Consider the following 7,420-nt stretch of genomic DNA (forward strand, 5'->3'; position numbering starts at 1 on the left):
TTATCATTCTAGCATGGAAGTATTGATAAGTTGCAAATCGGAGTCTGCCTCAAGAGGAAAATTGAGGTCCAGCTAAAATTTTTATTACCTTAATATGGTTTAGTGTAAATTTTCTCTGACAAAAGTCACGAAATAAGCTCATATGCTTATTCATATCACTGGGAAATTTTAGAAAACAATAGAGAAAAACAAAATTCAACAAATGAAAGTGACTTTCTATTTATAATTATGGATTAGAGTTGGTTTTGTTGGTTTAGTGTTTTCTTCTTTGGCTGCCCGTGATCCAGATCTGTTCCTAAACCAGGGAATCCTTTATTGTATAAATTTCAGTGGGAGGCAGAACCCAGGCTCCTACTTGGCAGCTAACAGGGGTTACATGTTGTCTTCCCTGGCCCTTGACTGTTAGCTTGTTGGCACATAACCTGTGAGGCTCCAACTTGCTGACCGGCACTCCGGAACTAGAGGGAGTGTGCAGAGACCTGGGGACAGTTGGAGACAGCTCACAGGGATAAAGATAGAGTGACCCTAGGGCAATTCTGCTGTGTTGTCAGTGCCTGGGTGTTCTGCCACCCAGCCTCCTTCGATTCCTAATCATTTTCGGAGTCTGGTATTTTAAGCCTTCCGATCTCGTTTCAGTAAATTCTTTCTCTGCTTAAATGATTTAGAACCGGGCCAAACCGTAGTTTTGCAACTACAATCTCTGGCAGAACAGGCGGGTGGGAAAACTATTTTATAAATATTTATTGGATCTAATACTGTACCATGTACTGTAGATACAGCATTTTTAAAAAGACAAAATTCCTTACTCTCACATAGTTGGCATTCTAGCGAGGGGGCCGGTGGAGCCCAACAGGAAGATGACAAATAACAATCCAGGCAAGTAAAACGTGTGTTATAGTTGCCGTGAGGGGCTACAGAGAACAGTGAAGCCGGGAAAGGGAATAGATTGCAGAGCAAGGGCATCCAGTCAATGGAGCCTTGCCATTTTGAAAGGGCGGTTCTGGAACCCTCACTGAGAAGGCAGCATTTGAGCCGAGAAGACAACTCGGGGCCTGAGGTGGGAGTGCCCTGAGGTTTGCGATGTAGCCAGTGTGGTGGGAGTGGCGGGACAGAGTAGGAAGTGGGGGCAAAGGCGGAGTCTGGCGAAAGCAAAGTAGGGCCTAAGCTGCTGTCAGAACTTCATCTTTTATTCTGGGGGAGCCGGAGAGCCAAGGATTTCAGCAGGGGCACGTCTTGGTTGGATTTAGCTTTTGAAGAGTCACTCACGCTGCTATTTTGAGAAGAGACTGAGAGGGGAGTGTGTCCTGGTGACAATGTAAACTAGATGTTAATTAATTATCTCATCACTTCCAGTTAACAGATGACAGTGGCTTAGGCCCGAAGCAGTGAAGACTGAATTTATTTATGTTCCCCACTCTGGCTGCTTTCATTGTTAACATGAGTTTAGGAAAATAACAGGGCAGCCTAGCCCTTTCACATTATTATAAAATCTTTCTTAAGTCAATGTTCTCCAAAAGCTCTGTGTCCTACTGAAGAACAAGCTATAGCAACCTATTTCCCTGTTGGCTGGTTGGTGCCCGAGGTAGCTGCCCATGTGTCATGATTCGGCCTCCTTTAGAAGAATCCTCTGACTCTGGCAGAAATTTCCACACCAAGGAAGTTACTACCCTGTGTTAAAGCCATGTAAATATATTACTTCCTACACGTACATGATATAATAATTTAACTTTGAAATGCCATTAGCCATCAGTTTGGATTAATTTACCAAGAGAACATTAGAGCTAATGTTTCGGAAGAAAAATTCCCAAAGGAGGAATCCCAGTCAGGAGAGGGCTGGGACAAGTCAAAGAGGCCCAGGATTCAGGCTAAGGAGGACATTGATCCCTCATCTGGGAAAGCAAAGCAAAGCAAAGGTGACACCAGCAACATAATCTTCCATCTTGCAGAATTACATCTAGAAAAGGGCCCACCATTAGACACACAAATAATTGGATTCCACCTGGCCAAGGCCTCATAGGATTTGTTGAACTAAATTCCTTTTAAAAGTCAAGCAGTATTGAGGAAGAGAAAAATAACATGCTCTGACCTTTGTTCTTAGTCTCTCTCCTATTTCAGAGGGATTCTGTGGGTTTTCAAACGGGAATATTCAAAAGCGTCCATCATTTGCCAGAGACAGCTCTTCAGAGCCTTCTAGTTAAGTGGTTGGACTCGTGAGTAACTCGATGACTAAAGTTCGGGAGAGAGCACTCTGGGGAAATGCAGAGCACAGTGAACAGGCTTGCAGTCATGGTGCAGTCTAAAAGATATTTGCAAAGCTAAGTTTCTATTTTTGACCCAGTATCTAATTATAATCAAGGATATATATGCCCCAGCCATTTTGCCCTAAAGAGAAACATTATATTCACTTTTTCTAAAATGTCATGCAACAAAAACTGCCTTTTGTACCCAACCCTTACTTCTTGCCGTGCTTGCCATGGTCTCAGAACAAAGACACACCTGCCTAGACCCACCCTGCTGCGCTCAAATACTAACTCCGTTGGTAAATATTTGCTGTTCCACAGAAGGGCAGAATGTGAACGAGAATTGGAGACATACATATGCTTCTGGCACAAGCACACAGATTGAAACCTTGCCTTCTGTCCTTAACGGGGCTTGAGACACTGGGCAAGAGCCTTCCTGTTTATGAGCCTCAGGTCCCTTATCTCAGAAATGGGGCAGGGTGGTTATGCTGGTTAGCTGGCAGGATGATTATAAACATCAAAAGAGGGGCACCTGGGTGGTTCCGTCAGTTGAGTGACTGACTCTTGATTTTGGCTCAGGTCATGATCTCAGGGTTGTGAGATCAAACCCCACATCAGGCTCCTTGCTTGGTGTGGTCTGCTTGAGATTTCATCTCTCCCTGTCCCTCTGCCCCTGCCCCCACTTCGTGCCTCTATCAATCAATCGATCAATAAAATCTTTTAAAGATAAACATCAAAAGAGATCATATGACAAGCATCTAGCACAGTGTTGTTCAGTTAGGGTGCATGTGGCTGCCAGAAACCAAATACTCAACCAAAAGGGCCTTCAATGCAAGGGGCTATTTTCCTCAAAGAACAACAACAACAGAGGTAGGTATTCCCTGCGCTGGCGCACATGCCCCATGGCATCCATGATCTCGGTCATTCTCCAGGCTGCAGTAGCTCCAGGTATCATGTCCTTACAGGACAATGTCCAAAGCAGAAGGGTGGGCATTCTTTGCGTGTCTCTCATCAGGGAGAATTCTTCCCAGAAGACCCAGTCATATCCCTTGTGGTCCCATTAGCCTGCACCGGATTCCATGCCTGTGCCTGGGCTACAGGTGAAGCTGGGTAAGTGAGTATTCAGCATCCACAGCAAAGGAAAAACTAGGAGAGATGTGGCAGCTGGATAGAGAGGCCAGCATGTCCACTGCTGGTGCTTGGCCGAGTAAGCACTTAGACAGGCTCGTTCCCCTTCTCACTTCACTTGGGAGCACAGTCCAGACAGCAGGTGCCCCAGACACCCCCGCAGAGACCTCTACTGTCTGTGAATGCGTCCGTGTCCTAGCTCCCATCCCCAATTCCATACCAAGCTTTTTTCCTCACTCACCACCTAGGTTTCTATTTTTGAACTATAACTAAGCTGCCTATTATAAAAACAACCATAGCAACAAAAGCAACAAAGGAAACTTCCTTTTCTTGACAGGCTCCACCTCTGTAGGCACACTCTGTGGTTAGACAAAGGGACAGACATGAAAGAAGATCCGGGGTTCCACGCCATTTCTTGTCTTGAAATTCCACTAGAAGTGCATGCCTATCTCAGTGGTTTTCCCAGATGGATTTACCTTCTGGTACAGAATGTGTTACTCCTCGCTCGTGCTGGCCATATTCTTTTGCTCAATCTCTTCCACACAAGGAGTGACTTCTTTTGTTTTTGTTTTTTAAAGGATATTAAATATTTTAAATAAATCCCCCTTTTCTCATTGCCACAGTGGCAGCAAAGGACAGTGGAGAACAGTGACCTGGGAGAAAGACCAGAGCTAACAAAGAGAAAAGAACCATGGACCCGTTAGGCTTGGAGAACAGTACTGAAGGCAGAGCCTGAAATTTTGAAAATAAAGCAGCCAGTATTTTGCAAAAGGCATAATGGGAGGCAAGTGAGGCCCTCATTAAAATTAATTAAAGAAAATGCAGGTCTTAGACACTATACTTCTAAGAAAAAGTACACAGACCTATTTAGAAGTAAAACCAAAAAATAAGATGTGGACTTCCTAGCACAGCCAGCATGGTAAATAAATGTAAAATGGGGCAGTGAGTAGATAATACAGACCAGACTCCGAACAGACACTATTTCTCTTGACTGTAATGCTTCAGGATTCTTAGTAATATATTAGTGACAAGAAACTGCAGGTTATTCCCAGGACCGACTATAACCCTATTAACACAGGAAAATATACAAATATAAATTATGAATATGAATTAACTCAGGAAAATATATAAACATAAACACAAATGTGTGTGTGTGTTTTAACTCATTTAAAATGAATCCTTGGGGCGCCTGGGTGGCTCAGTTGCTAAGCGTCTGCCTTTGGCTCAGGTCATGATCTCAGGGTCCTGGGATCGAGCCCTGCATCAGGCTCCCTGCTCAATGGGAAGCCTGCTTCTCCCTCTCCCACTCCCTTTGCTTGTGTTCCCTCTCTCGTTGTGTCTTTCTGTGTCAAATAAATAAATAAAATCTTTTAAAATAAAATAAAATAAAATAAAATAAAATAAAATAAAATAAAATAAAATAAAAAATCCTTCAGCTATTGTGATACATGCATTGGCTCAGTATTGCTTGACTATAACAGTCAAGTTTCTGAAAACCAAAATGGGAAAAGATGGAGTATCTCAGTTTTTTTTAAGCCAGGTTAAATTCTGTGTCAGTGTGCTTTTTATTATAGTAACTAGGGGCATTTATGGTGTTAAGAAAAAATATACTTTAGATTTTTAGCATTGAGAAACTTGAATTTATTGGTAGGAAGGAAAAATTTCACATTATTTGATTATTTTGATTTTTTTTCTTGCATAGTTGGTTGGCTCCTCCAAATACATTACAAACACCTTGAGTTAAAAAAAGCCTTGTTTGTTAATAAAATTTTAATTCTATATAGCTCTCCTTAAAATAGATTGCACACAGATTTGATTCATATATTTTTGGAGTGTTCATTATCACCCTGGTACAGTTTTTAACTCATTCTTACTCTTCAGCACATTCAAGAACAATATGTAACTGTTTAATTATATTGGTTTTATATTAATTGAAACATTAGAACATTAGCTCATTGCTACATGCCCTAAGGATGTTCAATACAGTGAAAATGTGTTAATTAGCTTGTCCATCAACCATGTGGACTGAAAACCCATGTTAAGCAACTTTGGGCATGCAATGGTACTTTAAGAAAGAAACCGGTGGCCGTGATTGTTGGTATCTTAGATACTCTATCTAACCATAGACAAAAGTAAAACCTTTAGGATTCTTGCATTTCTTTTCCACATTACTTTAAAACTTTCTCTGTGTGTGTGTGTGTGTGTGCATGCACACACGCGTGCATGTGTGGGTGTCCAGATTTTTATTTCCCTAAAGTGAACATAAATGTTGCCTGCAGAAGATGTATAAGCTCCACTGGCCATGCATAAATCAGTTTAGCATCATACAGCAACCTAGGAATGCTGGTGTTGACCACCCATACCTGCAGGATGGGTGAGTTGTTCCCTCCCTCTGATCATTTAGGATAGCTGAGGACTAGGTACCCTATTGCACAACAACCAAGTGATGAGAAACCCAAGTTTAAAGCCTTGATTGTCCCAATTTTTAAATAAGGAGGATTCCTGTTAAAATCTTTGCAGATGTGTCCATCAACTCAGCAACCACAGAGTTCAAAGTTAACAGCTTAAAAGAGTGTAGAAAGAGAGGAAGATCCTTGTTTGTTTACTCTTTCACCATGTACTTTCAAAACACAATGGTGGGAGAAGGTTTGTTCCAATTTTTCCCATAGATACTCCGTAGGGAATGCATTTAAACAGAACAAAGTAGTCTTTCTATGACTCAACAGAAATAGAACCTGTAATATTATTTTAGCTTAAATGTGATTAGGTGGGAGCATTCCTTTGTTATTTGTTTCCTGTACTGGAAAGGTAGCATTTAATGTAATCTTGTTTCACTTGAATTCTGACAAGCGGGAATGATTTATTTCTCAAACAAAAATTAAAAATTTTAACCACACATCTCCAAATAGACTACTATGTTTATTAATAGATGAAAATATTTTGTTTCAAAGCACTAAAAGAACTTAGATATTCTCTTTGTCATTGTAACAGTGTTGTCAGGTATCTTGGGCAGGCATTTGGAGGTATTCAGCCCTTTTCTACAGAGAATAAAAATAGGCAGCGCAATGAATTGCTGAGCACTTTATCGATATTATTATACACAGGGGCAGAAGCTTGATTACAAGGTTACATGCTCCCAAATATGGCTTTTTAAAAGCATGTAGCATCATAAGAGAATGCTTAACGTTTAATAAGACATAACACTGGGAACCCAAATCAGAAGCTGGCTATTAGCAAAAATGAAGAATCATCAAAATTTGTGTTTAGCTCTTCTATCCTTGCTATTTTATAGTATTTTATTCTCCAGGTACTCCACTATTCAGGTGCTGTGTTTCTCCTACTCATGAACTCTCTCAGTAGTTCAAGTTCATCTGTCCCAGGGACTAATATTAAGTTTCTCCCAAAAGTAAACAGAAGATCTGTTATATGTTAATGAAATTACAAGCTTGAGATGACATGCATGGTCTCAGTTACTCTTGAAATCATAACATTATTTTCATGTATTCCATCAAATAGAAAGCAAGCCTTCACTAGAACAATATCATTTCCTTACATGCTGCACTTTATACTGTATATTCTTATACGTTTTTTTTGTCCTGTTGTTTCCCTGATAATTATTTAAGTGCCTTTCAGCAAAATGTACATAAATTTTTATATTAAACCCCAAATAAAAACAAGAGTAATCATGGTCTTGGGGAAAAGGACTTTCAAAAGGTAGTCTAAAGTTAATATTGCCTTTTTCCACTGGTTACTAACATGAATGCAGAGAGTAAGAGAGAGAAGTAGTATAAGACTTTAGAAAATATCTATCAGTCTACTGTCCATGTGTGTACATTCCACAGTACATGCTGCCAAATCCTGAAGATGGGAGATATCTATATCATTCTCTCAAAAATTTCTTTAGCCCATTTTAAAAAGACTGACAAGTAAGGATGATGTCACCAAAGTATAACAGGGTATAAGAATTCCCTGAGATTAAAAGAAAAATAATAATATCTCTACTGGAAAAAGAAAAGAATCTGTCAACATTACTCTTTTCATCTTTCAACGTT

The sequence above is a fragment of the Callorhinus ursinus genome, unplaced genomic scaffold (genome assembly GCF_003265705.2).
Source record: "Callorhinus ursinus isolate GAN/ISIS: 27379988/994484 unplaced genomic scaffold, GSC_fseal_2.0 scaffold14, whole genome shotgun sequence".
Classification (NCBI taxonomy): Eukaryota; Metazoa; Chordata; class Mammalia; order Carnivora; family Otariidae; genus Callorhinus; species Callorhinus ursinus.